The sequence below is a fragment of the Anas acuta genome, chromosome Z (genome assembly GCF_963932015.1).
Source record: "Anas acuta chromosome Z, bAnaAcu1.1, whole genome shotgun sequence".
Lineage (NCBI taxonomy): Eukaryota > Metazoa > Chordata > Aves > Anseriformes > Anatidae > Anas > Anas acuta.
The window spans coordinates 74,996,414-75,010,694 of NC_089017.1; the positions used below are offsets into that span (position 1 = coordinate 74,996,414).

The window sequence follows — 14,281 nt, forward strand, 5'->3', positions numbered from 1 at the left end:
CTTGGAAGCTCTCGGGAGAAACAACACATCTCCTTTGCTCGCTCAAGTCTTCTGTCCCTTCCTCCTTGTTCATGGGGGAGCCCCACAAGGCACGTGTCTGCCCAGAGGAGCAGGTGGAGCAGAGCGAGTGCCTCCCCTCCAGCACTGAACAATGACCCCCAAGCAAAGCAGCTGCACGTATGTGGGTCAGCGCCACGATTACAGGTTAATAACGTGCCGGAGTGACCTTCTGAATTAGTCGTCCTTCCAGGGAGGGGTTGGCAGGCAGCATTTTGTGCGGTGCTTCCCCAAAACGCTGCCGCCTTGACTCCATTGAGGAGTCAGAGGAGCTGCCAAGGGAGAAATCAAGTAACTTCAGCGCTGCCCAAGTGGCAGTGCAGAGCTGGGCGCTGTGGGCAGGCTTTTCTGTGGCCCCAGCTCAGCACAGCGCGCTCCAAGCACCAACCCGTCCACAGCGCCCGGCGCCGTCCCGCTGAGCGTCAGCGCTGCAGTGATTAAGCAGCGGCGATAATTTCGCGATGTGTCGCGACCCGGGGCGGCCAGGAGCGAGGAGAGGTCCCCTGGAGAGGATGGGGGGAAGCCTGCCTGCTGCGCCGGGACTGCGAGGGAAGGCGAGTGGGAGCCGCGGGGAAGCCGCCACGGGAGTCCCCTGACTCAGCGCTGAGTCACCCACACCGGCAGACACCGACCGGCCCCCCACGGCCCCTCTCGGTCCCTCACGGTCCCTCACGGCCCCTCTCGGCCCCTCACGGTCCCTCACGGTCCCTCACGGCCATCCCGAGCCGGGCCGAGCCGGGCCGGCGTGCGGGGGGCGCCGCCGCGGGGTCCCCACGGGCGGGGGGTGTCGTCGAGCCCTGGTTTTGGCCTCTGGTATGAAAGGAAGCAAAAGTGCACGCGGAAGGAACCGTGAAGAGAAAAAATAAAAAATAAAAATAAAAAGATAAAGAAGAAAAAGAAAAAATAGAAAAGGAAAATACAAAAGAGAAGAAAGAAGAAAAAAAAAAAGAAAGAGAAAAAAGTAAAAAAGAAACAAGAAAAAGAAGAAAAATGGCAGAAGAAAAAGGATAAAATAAAGAAGAAGAAAAAAGAAGAAAAAGAAAAAAGAGAGAAGAAGAAAGAAAAAAGGAAAAGGAAAAAAGTGGAAGAAATAGAGAAGAAATAAAAAGAAAAATAATAAATAAAAATAAAAAGATAAAATAAAAATAAAAATAGGAAAGAGAAAAAAGAACAAGAAAAATAAAAGAAAAATAAAAAGAGAAAGTAAAATAAAAATAAAAAGGAAAAGAAAAAGAAAAAGAAAAAGAAAAAGAAAAAGAAAAAGAAAAAGAAAAAGAAGAAGAAAAAGAAAAGGAAAAAGAAAAGGAAAAAGAAAAAGAAAAAGAAAAAGAAAAAGAAAAAGGAAAAGAAAAAAAAAAAAAAAAAAGAAAAAGAAAAAGAAAAAGAAGCAACCAATCAAATAATAATAAAAAAAAAGAACAAACAAAAACCCAACCAAAAAAAAAAAAAAAAAGAAACCAGTAAAACAAAATGCAGAAGTAAGGAACAAAACAAAGCAACACAAGAAACAAAAAAGACCTACAAGAAAACCTCCAAACCTCCCCCAAACCTCTGCCCTCCTCCCCAGTGAAACAAAAAACTCATGCTCCTGCTGGTGCTGCTGCAGCGTTTTTTAATTACTCTTAATTTCAGATGAGTTATTGGAGGAATTGAATGGAACCTGGAAGCACACCACATGCAACACAGATCTGGGGCCTAAAACCCAAAACGTATGCTTTCATATGAGTTAAAGACCTGCTGCAGTCCCAGCTGTTCCTTTGTATGGATTCGCATGGACTGCAGACAACAACAGCCCCTCCCTCCTCCTGCACTCCCTGCTGCACAAGATTCCAAATTATGCACAGAGGTTCCGGTCATGGTTTAATGTTAAAGGTTAAAATCCTGGAGGTTACAGTACGGTTGTTTGCAATTTTATCTGAGTACCCCAAACCCTTTCATTTAATCCAGGGAAGCTCCTGGTTTTACCATCAGTTTAGTGAATAACAATATTTGTTTTTCTATTAGAATTCCCTTTCCCATTGCAAAACCAGCTGCAGCTTGTTATCACTGACTCAATTAGCACAACCAGAGATCTGGACTTGTTTGATGTTCTTGGGGGGAGTCACTGGTATATGAGTATGTGAACACGCTCGTACAAATTCCTACAGAGTGGAACTCATAAATTTCATAGAGCTTTGCTGGGAGAAACCATCAACTCCATGCATTGCAGAAAATCTTAGGCAAAAGCTGGTTAAATGGTACGCTTCGAATCTTCCATGTAGCAGGGCCAGGCCCTGAGCTTTGCTTGTCAGCATATCTGTAATTCTCCTAATACCCGGCATCGCTGGGGGGAGAGGAGAGGGGGGATGCATTTCAATTTATCTGGTTGCCTTCAGCATGCAGAGCTTGTGCTGCATCAGGCATGCCTGTCGTTCCTTTACACTGCGAGACACTTGGAAAGATACGTGCACAATGTGCGCAGCGCTGACTTGCATTACCATTTTTATGTAAGTAGTCTGTTTTTTGTTGTTGTGGCAGTGTTTTTTTATTGGGGGAGTGGTGGTGGTTGTTTGTTTTGTTTTGTTTTGTTAAGGAAAAGGGTATTTAAAAGGAACAGGTAGATCAGGTACTTTTAAACTCCTTGATTTTTTGTTTGCCCAGACTGAAACAACTGATTTCCAGAAAGCAGATGGCAATACCCAAGATCCTTAGAGGTGACTAAACCAAAACTATGATTCTATGATTCAAAAGAAAACAGATTTTTTTTATTTTTTTTTTCTGGAAGGGTTTGGGGGTAGAGGGAGATGACAAGCAATGTTTTGCTTTAAATTCAGTGTCAGATTTTTTTTTTTTTTTTTTGAGCTAAAAAAATAAATCTTAGTTGTTTTAGATTGATGGTGAAAGAAAAAAAAAAAGAAGTGTAAAGTCAAAGTATTCAAATTCTCTGCAGCTTTTTAAAAATTAGATTGCTTTTAAGATGTGAAAAAAAAATGTGTTGGAAATGACCACTTTATTTTTTGTCTTAAAATCTCTGTGTTTTCAAAAAACATCACGGATGCAGTTCATTACTAATTTTCCTCATTAAAACTGCATTTCTTCAATGGCTTTTCTCTGCAGATGAGTGTTAATCTGCCTCTGCAAGAAAAATAACATTCTTTGATGTTCAAAGCCAGTGATTCCCCGTCTCCTTCTTAATTGTTTCTTTTGTTTGGAATCCAGCTTTTCTCTTATCTCCAACCAGGAATGTAGCCTCCCTTTGGGAACCCAGATCATCCCCTGGGTCCCAACGACCCCACTGGACTCTCCCTGCCTTTGTCCCTCCAGGTGGTGATGATTCCCAGAAGAAATGCATGGTCCTCCCCATCCAGCTGCACCTGCTGACTTTACAGATACCGAAGGTGCAGCCTTGGACCCAAACATGCGAGAGATGTGGCTCCTCAGCAGGATGATAAGAGTGAAAGAGAGGTCTCGAGGTGTTGTGGGAAGGGAGCACAGGGGGCTCTGAAGGCATCCAGGAGGCTGACGAAGGTCTTCTGCTTGTCTGACGATGACCACGGGGGAGAAGACTGCAGGAGGAGGAGTGACAGCAGAGCGAAGTGAGGCCTAACCAAGAAGAACTGTGGCCCATAAGGCCCGAATAACAGCGAGCTGCCATGGATCGGGGTTAGAATAAGACAGGCCGTGTGTGAGGGAGCCTGCTCGAGCTGTTAGCATGTGAGGTGCTGAGAAGACACCCCAGGCTGGAGCCAGGCAGACCTCACGGCCTGCTCTTCGTGCCGCCGGGCTCACGGAGCAGACACGCTGCCGTCCTGCTCTGCCGTCCTGCTCTGCTCCAGTCCCTTTGGCTCAGCAGCTGGAAGCAGGAGAGCCCGGCACACGGTGACCTGGTTTTCGCACTGTCCTTCAGGAACTTGACAGCGGTCCAGAGCGCATTCTGCAGATGGCAGCCTGGTGACACACAGCCTCAACGCGAGCCGCGCGCAGGCTGCCTTTGTGCTATATTTACGCAGCGGAGCGGTTCTCCAGCCGTTTCTAGCACGCTCAGAAACTCGCAAGCCCTAGAAAATGGGTGTTACACAACGCAGCGGGCCCGGCGTGAGCTGGCTGATGCCACCACCACCTAACCTGACCCGCTGAATGCCAGCTGCGGTGTCGTCCTACCACCACAGCCCTGACGCTCCCCTGAGCCCGTGGGGAGCCAGCGGGTGAGCTGTGCCGGCAGAAAACTATTTTTGCACGCCGTGTTTTCTGCCAGCTTCAGTCCCCGAGCTGCCTCGCTGTCAGGTCAGTGCCAGCACCAGGGGGAACGGCGGGACGGCCGCCCCGGCGCTGAGCAGAGGATTGGAAATGGGATAAACCCTCTGGGGGGTGGGGGGGGATGAAAAATTATTTTGGTGTCTTTCAGCAGCACCCACAGAACATTCCTTCTATGAAGACCGAAAGGATATAATTAGCCGGAGTGTTTTTATTCTTTAAAAGGGAAAGTGAGATTTCAGGCCTCTGAAAGGCAAAACAGCTGACAATTGCTGATTTTTTTTTTTTTCCCTCACTCCTTTCTTTTCATAATATCCAACAGTCTGTGGTAACATTATGCTTACCTAAGAAGCTAAAATCCCCAGAAGTAAGCATTTGAAAATGGGCTCAAATTCAAACGGTGTGTAAGCTTGCATGTGCACACAAGCCATATAGCTGTACATTCACAGATGCAATTTTCTTATCACATCTTCATCAGTGAGCTCTACATGCAGAAGACAGAGCGTGGTTTCTCCTCTTCCCTGACTTCCCTTCAGTTAGCCCCAAAAAAATCTCTCTGACTCATGCTGACATGCATTTTGCATGGGCTGTGATGGCCCCAGCTTCCAGCCCCAGCTTCCAGCCCCAGCTACGCTAGGACAAAGGGAGGCTGAGCCCCGGGTATGTGCTGTGTCCCCATGGAAAGGAAAGGGAGCTCAATCTCATTACATTTTTCCAATGCATATCAAGTGGGGAGGAGAGCCAAGAAAGGAAACTTTCAAAGTGAGATTTCTGCAAGTTATTCAACTATTTTTTTTCCTTATTTTCTCTGTTAAGCTAACTTCATTATAGTTCCAACTCTGAGACCTCAGGCTGTTTCAAACTTGTAATCACAATTCCTTCAGAGTCCTTGAGGGTTCACCTTCCAGCTCTTCAAACCCACTTATGAAAGACTAATATATATATATATATATATATATATATATATTTTTTTTTTTTTTTTTCCCTAAGAAATTGATTAAATTCAAAGCCAGTGCAGCCACTCTTCAATTTAAAAGCAGAATTACTGCTGCTGCATACTTGCTGGCAGGGACTGGCATGGGAGGGGAGTGCTCAGGGAGAGTAAATCATCCTCTCACTCACGGGGCTAATGAGCTAGGAGTGCTGGGGAGATGCTGGGCTGCATTGCTGTGGTTACACGGCTGCACCATACGAGGCCCAGCCACTTTCACTGTAACACTTGAGGACTGTAAAAACACTGCATCTGAAGAAAGAGGAATGCTTTGCAGAAACAGAAACTCATGTAAATCCCCTCTGAGCAGACGTCTTGAGCGGTGTGAGTGGATCAGCAGTTTGAAGTCAGCAGTAGCTTGCATAAAGCAAAACTCATAAACAAGTCGGTGAGTCAAGCTCATTTCCTTGACTAACAGGAATAGGATTTCATAAACATAGCAATCACTTTGTGCTCTCCAAACCAACTGCGGACTGTGCTAGCCAGTTGATGTAGCGTAGGAAGAGGGGGCAGGCAGCTGCTTACAGAAGTGCTTCTGGAGAGACTCTTGGAAAAGGGGCCCTTACAGAAAACATGACGTAGGCTTGGGTTTGGGCAGTGGGGTCCTTTTATCAGGACTTACAGTACCTGGTTACACTGCCTTGTTTCTGGCCTGGTCCGGGATGAGATAGTGCATTGTCTTTAATGTTTACTGTAGGTGTTATCTACCAGTGGCTTTATTGTTCGTTCTTAATGTGTTTGTGTAATTAAATTATGCTTAAAAAAGGATTTAGTGGGCAAAACCAGTCTACTCAAGGGCAGAGAGTCATAAAATTCTCCATCTTTCTAGGGAGGCAGTAAGCATCATCAAATCCTGTTTACTTCAGTGCAAATTCAGATACACCAGATTTGCAGGGGGGTTTAGGACCTCACTAAAGCCAGTCATTTACATTTTAAATTCAGAACACTGCTTCTCTCTCTCACTTTTCATTTTTACCAGCCTTGTAGAAATATTACGTTTCAGCTGATCAATCAGAAAATGCATTGTGAGTATTCAGTTACAACTGTACTCCGAATGATATATTTTAAAATATTTTAATACACAGGAAACTGGCAACCCCTCCAGTCCTATTCACAAATATTTTGCCCTTGGTCCTCACTGCAGCCTCAGACTGACTACACTCCATGAGTAAACCTCCGTGGACGTTTTGTGCACGGAGTCATGTATGAGGCTTGGGTGTGGGTCAGGGAATGCAAATGACATGCTGAGGCCCAAGCCTGGCCCACAGCTGCTTGTTGTGGACTATAAAGATAGCTTTCACACACCCTGCCTCAGATCTCAGGCAGGAGCAGGGGCTGCAGAAATGTTCCTCCATTGTTCTGTGGCCTTGAGAGCATCCCTGTTTTTTGTTTCCCACAACCCCATCCTTTATGATGCCGACATTAAAAAGGTATCTAAATATCACCACATAGCACTAAGCCTTTTTGGATAAAGGGTTGTTGGTAACCAAACTATAAGCTGTGAAGGAGGGAGATGCTTTTGTCCGCTTATCTCCCTGACATTACCTGCCTCTGTTTTTCCAGGGGGCTTTAGCCTTGCTGGAGGGCCAAGACCACTGTGGTAAGCACAAAGCTGGTGTCATGAGGTGCTGCGTGAAGCACCCCTGTAACATGCAACAGTTACAACAGTGACTGCTTCAAATCATCAGACTGCCCTGAGGTATGTCCATCACCAAATGTCAAATTCTCCCCCTGGTACTCTGCTGCCCCACTGTCCAGGCAGCATTCATGCTATCAAGATTTTGGAGCATGGACTGTGCCTTTGTTAGTTGGTTGACGCTAATTTTGTTCAATCTAATTAGACACCAGCAGTCTTCAACATTTTCAGTGGGGAATAGAAAGATTTCTTCTGCTAGATTTGTGTTATAGTGTGCCAAAATGCATATTAAATAGAAACTGCTTTTTTTTTTTTTTTTTTTTTTTTTAAAATGATCCTGTGTGATATAGCTTAATAAATAAAAACTAGAGAGCAACCTGATGTTATTTCTTTGGGATCAACTCATTCTGCAAAGCAAGGTCTTCATGCCTTTCTACTTCCTTTGAATTTCAGGGACTTCCTGCAAATTTCACGTTTCTTGACAGAAGTTTAATTCGCATTTTCCACTTGTTCAATGGCAAGGCTCTCTATGTACCTCCTCTCTACTGCTCTGAGATTTTTAAATATTTCTGCATTGGTTTGTGCCTTTTTACCTGTTCTTTTTTGCCTTTATGCTTCTCTGCCCTCCCTTTTGTTTCACTCCCTTTTCCTCTTTCTTCTCCCCCTGTTTCACGATGCCATTGTTTTCAGAATTGTATTAGAAAGTTGACAGAGCTGAAATGGAACAACTTTCTTGGAAGAAAGTCAAAGATTATTAGAGTTTGCAGTTTGATGATTCCATTCCAGTAGACTCATGTCTCCACCCTGCCGGGTTTCTGGTTTTCTGACAACAGCGATAGTTTTGCTTTTTTTTTTTTTTTCCCCTTGATACTTTAGAATTGATGAGTATGTGTGACGTTCATAAAAAGTTGTGTAACAACCAAATGGAGCAATATCTTCAAGTTGAGTACAAGACCTTGCAAGTTTAGTCAACAATACCTAGGAGCTGACCTGGATAAGATCACTTTGTCAGTTGCAGGTAGGTCCTGAAGACCTGGCAGCATTTTCATCCTGGGGCTTCCAGTGATCTGAGTGGTACACAGTGCAGAGCCCAGGGAGAGGACCCGCTATCTACAGATAAAGCTCTGACAACAAGCAAAAACAAAACAAAACAAAACAAAACAAAAAATCAAACCAACCAACACAATCAACAATCAAAACAACCAAAGGAAAAAAAATATATCCCTAGCCCCCTAATGTCTAAGTGAATGCAAACTGTGGAAGTGAAAGTTAACAACAACAAAATTAAAAAAAAAATAAAAAAAGGATTGGCTAGCAAACTTCTGTGAATATTCATACATACAGTACTTTACTACATTGCAATTACTTTAGCTAGAAAATATTATGGCTGCAATTATTTTGGGAAAACATTTGGCAGAGAAACTTGGACTGGAAACCCAATCAAGTTAATATTTCTTTTGACATATGGTTGTGATGAATCTGAAGATGAAACCTTATTGTACCTGGTATGTGTAACCTCCATGATGTAAATTTGAGGAACATTTAGACTCCTCCATGGAACCAGAGAACTGAAACAGGGTGCGCTACTGCTGAAAACAGAAACATAGCAGGACAAATTTTAACCCTATAGCCCAAGAGATTTCCTTGGCATCGTGTAGTAAATACAAGGACTGGAGCAATAAGTGCTAGAGCTATGGGATGGAGAAACATTATAATCTGCTGCTGACAAGCAAGTGGCAAGTAGATCTCTGAAATAACACAAGAAGCCCCGATTAAACCAGAAGAAAAAGCTTAAAAAGCCTTGTAGGTGAAGTGCCGGTTTAACTTACCAGCATCAAGCAAAAATGTGTGACATATACAAGGTGACGTTAAAATTAATATATAGATGATTTCTATATATTCCTTGACCAGGAATTCATAATGATGCTTGGGGGTAACAGGAAAACTTTGCTGCTGAAAGATATCTCTTACAGCAAATATCAAACTGTGTTTCAGTATTCACATTTACATTAGGCTTTCCACATCTGTTTCATATGCATTTTATGTCAACAGTAATTGAAAGCTGTTACCATCTGGGTTTTGGGTGGGCTGCAAGGAATGAGTTATCATGAAATAAGTAAGCTCTAGCATGAATTAAATATCGTTCTAAGCCCACTGGTGACTTGTGGGAGCTGAGGGAAGAATCCAGAGTGTGGACTTGTATGGAGTTTGAAATTAAGGAAACAAATTCCACTGAATGTAAGGAAAACTGTCACCTTCAATCTGCAGAATGATGGGTTGAGGTATAGGACCCTGCTTGTCATGGTATTTGGTTATTTCACAGAAATCTTGAAGAAACACACACTTAATACATCTTATGCTATGCAGAATCTGTAACCAGTTATTGTTTTTATTCTCTATCTGGTGGAAAATCTACTTCAGCCCTAACAATTCTACATTTATAAGCAAGAAGTTGTTAAAGAAATAAAAGATTTGGAACAGATGCTAACCTCTTTGCTCTGGGAGAGCCAGATGCACGTTTACTGTGGGGGAGCAAATTTGGTAATCGGACTGCTGAACAAATTAGTTACCTAGCAAACATGAATGTTCATTCTTTTTACACAATTGCTTGCTTATCATGGAAATCTCCATGTTGCAAAGCAAAGATATTTTGTCATGTCTCCTATTCAGAAAAAAAAAAAAAGTGTGAAAAACAATGTGAATATTCAAGTAAAAATTCAGTATTACAGCCTTTAGCTTGGATGTTACATCAATAGATACATACAGAACAAATATACAGATCACATGTTTTTTTTTTTTTTTTTTTTTTTTTTTTTCACAACCCAGTTCTGTTTTTGGAGAAGTTTTATGTACTTTTGCTACTGGCAGGACTTAGTACTGGTTATGGACTACAAGAACAGCTGTCAATGTCAAAAGCTTCAGTATGTATGAGGAAAACTAGCTGTAGAGCTCTAAGATCTTCTCCACCAAGAGAATGGGATTTGATCTGGGACCTCCAGAGGTCCCTTCCAATTTGTGTTATTCAATGATTCAATGACTATTTACAAGTTATTACTGGAGGACTCCTGCTTTGAAGTACCTACTATATTAGAGATTCCCTACAGACTGAGAAAGGCCAATTTACATTTGAGCCCTGGTATCTTTGTAATCTTTTGAAAATATCATAGCTTTAAGGCTGGGTAATAAAGCATGGCACAAGCAGTGAGGAGAAAAGAAAATGTTCCCAGCATATTTCTCTTTGGTTTGTTGCTGGAACTGGTAGTTGCATAAATGCTTCAGGTTTCTAAGGTTCAAATCTCCCTATATTTTCATACCATACTGAAAAAAAAATCCATGGTTTTGAGATCCTATCCTTTTTGTAGAGACCAATAAAGACAACAGGAGTTCTGATGAATTGACTGGCAAAAACTCTGAACTTTTAATTCAGACATTTCAACAAACATGCAGCGTTTACTTAATCTTCAGAAATATCCACACATGATTGAGATCCTTGAAAACCACACTCTTCTAGAGGGCAGAGCTCTGGTGATGTTTTGTGGCACAACTTCATGACATCATTACCCAATTTTGGCCCGAGAAGAGGCATCTATGGTTGTAGTTTATTTTAATTCCGCAGTATATTTTTATTCCACAGACCGAGGGCTGTGGTCATTTGCTATTAGCAGCAACCAACAGAGCTGTGGGTATTTGTTGGCGTGGGCGAGGGGTAGCTACTGTAACCATGACCCATGTCATGTCCTCTGAGCACCACCATCCTCTCACCAGCCTCAGAGCTGGGAACGGAGCTTTCCTTCACCCGTGAGTGTTGTACAGTTGTTCACTTCTTGGTGACAGGTTCAACATGTTCTCCAGCTGTTTTGGCTTCCAAATGAGTTACGGAAAAATGACAAGTAGAAGAAACCTGCTGAGAAAACAGGAAGAAAATATGATTGAAGTGGTATTGCATGGTGTTTAATGTTATGCTGTTCGATGGCTAACGTCCCGTCTTTGTTTGCATACGTGCACAGGTTGAGAGCTGGAGAAAGACTTCTGCTTCCTGGACTGTAAGTGCCCCTCTCTTCACTCTCACCCCAATGTTTGTTAGATAGGTTTATCATCCTCAGGAAAACATGGGAAGAATGAGTCAGTAGATTTGAGGCTTAGTGGACTTTTACTCTTCTGTTGGTCAGAAGTGATGGTGTTGGTTGTTTGGATTTGAAGCTAACATCTCTGCCAAGGATAAACACACAGTGGATGAAAGAAAATGGAGAGCAGCTGGCAGTGACTCAACAGACTCCTCCACCCTATCCCTTCAGAGAATATTTTCTTAGGCTTTGTAACTTGGTTCTCAGTAATGTTAAGTTCCATTTGAGATGGACGTAGAAATACGTAGTATACATTTTTTGAAGTCAAAGCAAACACTGAAGAACAAATTGTGAAATTTCATTTGGCAGCAGAAGGTTGCATCATTGGCTTCCCTCTCGGCCTCAGGAGGTTTCATAACATCTGAAGACATCATCATGAGTGTGAGAAAGTTGACATTTAAGAAAGAGTCTAAGAATGGGAAAATTTATTAACCATTAAGTGTCATGAATGTGAAGGGATCGCACCAGTAATCACAGGTTGCTTAAGGAAGTTGTGATTGTACACAAATTGGAAATAAAATATGTTAGGCAAGATGAAATATGCATTCTTATGTCCTGTAAAAAGATAGCCTCTGTATGCTTCCTATATACCTATACCCCTTGGTGGGGCCCCCACATGCTCTCACATTGCAAAATTTTAGGAGCATGGGCAATTTGGGTGTCATCAGAGGGCTATGAACAAGCACGGGAGGCAAAATAAAGATGACAGTGTGTAAGATTTTTTTTTTAATTATTATTATTTTTTTTCCTGAGTATCAAATGTACCTTTATCACACACAATCTCACCTACCGTTTTGTTTCTTGATGATGTAATATCAAGAGGTCCTCTTGTAGAACTTTAAAATTTGCTTAATTTTGATTCTTCTAAAGAATTCTGTGTTGTCAGAGGTTGCTGTTACATCACCATTGATTCTTTTATTTACATCGCTTATGAATACATTGAACAACACCGATCTTGCTGGTAATTTTCTCCTATAATGAAAAATGGCTTTCTTCTCTAGGTGTAAGTCCCATTTGCCAATGCTTCTGATATAAACTTGAGTATTACATGAAACTATTTTTTCTAGGGTTATTTTTTGTTTGTTTATGTGGGTATGTACATGTTTGTGTTTATATATGTGTATGTGTGCATACCTATTTTAATGAGAAGTGTCTTAATTTTCTTGATTGGTAGCTTGAAAGAGGGAGCTGCAATAGCTGTATTATAAAATCTGTATGCCCAGAAAACTTTCTGCTAAAATAAAGACAGTATAACATTATTTGGCTGTGAAAATTTATACTTCTGGATTACCAGTACTCCAGTATGAAGCTAGTTTATCTTGGTTCACTTACTTTATGTGATGTTTGGCAGGGGAGTGGCATCTTTTTGCCAATGTTTTCTCTTTTATTGTCTCTAGAAAATTCACACAGTTTGTGAATTAACTTCAGTGCTGTCCTGACTGAACCCAGGAACCAGCAGATCTTCCTCTCATGAGACCAAGATATGTTTTTAAAAAGCTGTCTAACTGAGTTTATATATTGCGAAAACATTATTTAATTTTATCTGTAAAAAGAAGTCAAAAAAAAAGTAACAGACTATTAATTTGACTAACTTAACTGCTGTTTTTTGCAGACATGCAAGATATCATATTCTTCAGATTTCTTTCTTCCTTCCTTTCTTTCTTCCTTTCTTTCTTTCTTTCTTTCTTTCTTTCTTTCTTTCTTTCTTTCTTTCTTTCTTTCTTTCTTTCTTTCTTTCTTTCTTTCTTTCTTTCTTTCTTTCTTTCTTTCTTTCTTTCTTTCTTTCTTTCTCTTCTCTCTCTCTCCCCCTTCCCTTCCCTTCCCTTCCCTTCCCTTCCCTTCCCTTCCCTTCCCTTCCCTTCCCTTCCCTTCCCTTCCCTTCCCTTCCCTTCCCTTCCCTTCCCTTCCCTTCCCTTCCCTTCCCTTCCCTTCCCTTCCCTTCCCTTCCCTTCCCTTCCCTTCCCTTCCCTTCCCTTCCCTTCCCTTCCCTTCCCTTCCCTTCCCTTCCCTTCCCTTCCCTTCCCTTCCCTTCCCTTCCCTTCCCTTCCCTTCCCTTCCCTTCCCTTCCCTTCCCTTCCCTTCCCTTCCCTTCCCTTCCCTTCCCTTCCCTTCCCTTCCCTTCCCTTCCCTTCCCTTCCCTTCCCTTCCCTTCCCTTCCCTTCCCTTCCCTTCCCTTCCCTTCCCTTCCCTTCCCTTCCCTTCCCTTCCCTTCCCTTCCCTTCCCTTCTTCCCCTTTTCCAAACAGATTTTTCGGGTGGGATGAGAATAGCAAAATCACAAAAACTGGCTTTTTATTGATGTCTTCCAGTCATAAATTTCAAACTATAATAAGGCAGCCCTGTATGGCTCAGACTCTCCAGCACATGTATTGTAATTCGACAAACTGAGACTCATGTTATTCTTACCCAGCTCGTAGAAATCATTTTCCATGAATGAGATTAAAGGACACGTTCAAGATAGACCTTGCAAAATGTCATGCTTATATTGACAACAGACTTGACCTGATTATGATGAGACAAAAGTTCCAGTATTTTTCTCAGAAATATCCGTTTCATAAAAATGCATCCAGCTATGTTTTAAGACTGTGCACGGCTAGTGAAGAGTGAACAGAATAACAAAAACATTGGTAGAAATCTCCGACGTGAACAACTCACTTAGCCAGCCAGCAAAAAACAACACATCTCACTGTTTCTAAAGAGTGCTCTTTACTGAGCATCCTGTTTTCCAAAGATTTGAACAAATGTGTTACTTTATCTACGAGAATCATCTAATTAATTACAGCTTGACTGCTTACGTATATCGCATGAAGGCATAGTTTATATGCAGTCAAGGCTGAGGAATGTAAACGGTGTCATGTATGGCTTTGTCCTTTTCATTCATTTACTCATACACTTGTGGTTGTTCCTAGCTGGATCTCTCTGACTTCTGTGGAGATGGGGACTTGCCATTTCTGCAATGTAGGACCGCTAGAGAAAACAGAATTACTACGGGATGCAGGGTGGTGATTCACTGGATGCTCTCTCCCTTATGAGGAATGACTGAATCATAGCAGATGCTGAGGGTGGAAAAGACAGCTCGACATAAAAACCTATTTTTAGTGCTGTCCTTATATCCTGGTCAAAATTCCCTCTTCGTAAGACTTTCTAAGATATGTTATACCCTCAGACTGCTTTAGTAGGGCTGCAGATAGAATGGGTGTTTTGTTGTGCTGTGGCTCAGCGTTCATGTCAGTTACCACAG

The 14,281-nt window shown here is 42.3% G+C and overlaps 1 long non-coding RNA gene across 3 annotated transcripts; it reads left to right on the plus strand.

The window, feature by feature from the left end:
• The first annotated feature begins 308 nt into the window (after positions 1–308).
• LOC137847734 (uncharacterized) lies at positions 309–12,825 on the plus strand. 3 transcript variants are annotated; one of them, XR_011091048.1, is made up of 3 exons: positions 309–2,543; positions 3,361–10,715; positions 10,925–12,825. It is a non-coding gene; the product is annotated as an uncharacterized lncRNA (long non-coding RNA). The 3 variants fall into 3 exon arrangements; XR_011091049.1 differs by having other exon boundaries at positions 3,361–6,980; XR_011091047.1 differs by lacking the exon at positions 10,925–12,825 and having other exon boundaries at positions 3,361–5,669; positions 6,845–8,201.
• The last annotated feature ends 1,456 nt before the right edge of the window (positions 12,826–14,281 follow it).